The sequence below is a fragment of the Peromyscus maniculatus genome, chromosome 16 (genome assembly GCF_049852395.1).
Source record: "Peromyscus maniculatus bairdii isolate BWxNUB_F1_BW_parent chromosome 16, HU_Pman_BW_mat_3.1, whole genome shotgun sequence".
NCBI classification, from domain to species: Eukaryota; Metazoa; Chordata; class Mammalia; order Rodentia; family Cricetidae; genus Peromyscus; species Peromyscus maniculatus.
The window spans coordinates 20,952,067-20,953,623 of record NC_134867.1 but is presented as its reverse complement, the minus strand read 5'-3'; positions in this window follow the sequence as shown (position 1 = coordinate 20,953,623).

The window sequence follows — 1,557 nt, the reverse complement described above, 5'->3', positions numbered from 1 at the left end:
AAGCAGATTGAATCCAAACATGGAGGCATTGGGCAAGAAGCTCCATTCCCCCCCCACCCCCACCCCCCACCCCCCCCCCCCGTGGAGCTATTTGCAACTGTAAGCTGCTGGGAGAGGAAGGGTCAGTTTTCTTTAAAAGTATAGGCCCTGGTAAATCAATTATACTCCAGTGGAAGACCACACACCCAAGAATATTTGGGCAGTATACATTGGCCTTGATTGGTAAAAGAAATTAAAAAAAAAGACACAAAGTTGGGTTGGAGGGGAATGGGAAGAACTGGGGAAGGGTGGATGAAGATGGTCAAAACATATTTTACAAAATTCTCCAGAAGAATAATAAAAGTTCAATAAAATTGGAGAGAGGAATAAATGGCATTTGAGCCATGGTAAATTTGGGACCATTGTGCATATGAGTAAATGTGTTGTTTCAAATCACAGGGCCATTAATCATAAACTTGTTGCACAGTCAGTGTGGGTGCAAATAGATTAATTCACATATCTATCATCAATGAAACTAATATTCCTGACAAATTAAATATCCAAAATTGAATAAAATACCTACAAGGGTTACAGACATCATCACATACTGTTTTATAATAGTCCTGTAATAGACTTTTCTAAGCAAGACAATTAAATTGGATATCTTAGGTTAAAACATTGAAATGATGATCTAATTTATGTGAAATATTTTAAGTGGCCATGATTGTGGCCGAGATAGAAAGTTTAGTGTATATCTTAATACCCTATTCAGATTTCTTTTGCACTGATACTTATTCATGATTTCAGTCCTTTGTTCTATTGGGTTGTTTACTTTTTTAAACTAATTTATGTACAATAAATCAGACTCATTGATAGTTATCCTTTTATTGGATTAGATAAATCCTTTTTTGTTTTTTGAGACAAGATCTCGCTATATAGCCTTAACTGACTAGGAACTTGTTATGTAGGCCAGGCTGGAACTCATGAAGATTCACCTGCCTCTGCCTCTTAAGTGGTGGCATTAAAGGTACACACTGCCATGCTTCGTGTGCTAAATTTTCTTTACATACTTTCAAAGTTCAACCAAAGTTCTTTGAGTGGAAAGGTAATTTTGTTCATACTTTCCCCATCATTGCATCAACAATTGCTCGTATTTCCTTCCAATTGCACAACCCTCCACGTGTGTGAGTGCGCGTGCGTGCGTGCGTGCGTGCGTGCGTGCGTGCGTGTGTGTGTGTGTGTGTGTGTGTGTGTGTAGTTTTTCTGTTTCCTTCCATACATATAAGATCCAGTTATCTCATAGGAGCCTGAAAACATTCAGCTCAGTGACAATTAGTGTTGCACAGTCAGAAATGCTTAGCTAGGCTGTTCCTGTGAGTGAGTCATCTACTACCCTGATTTCCACATTTTGTACTCCTGTGCCCTCACAAAATGGATTACTTTGCAAACATTGCTTCAGTTTGCAACACTGAGCACACAGGAACAACTTTGATGTTTAGAAGATTAAATTACCCTCCGATGATGCCCTGTTCCCTTCTCAGGGAAAATTTGTACATTAAGCAGATTAAAAACCTCTCC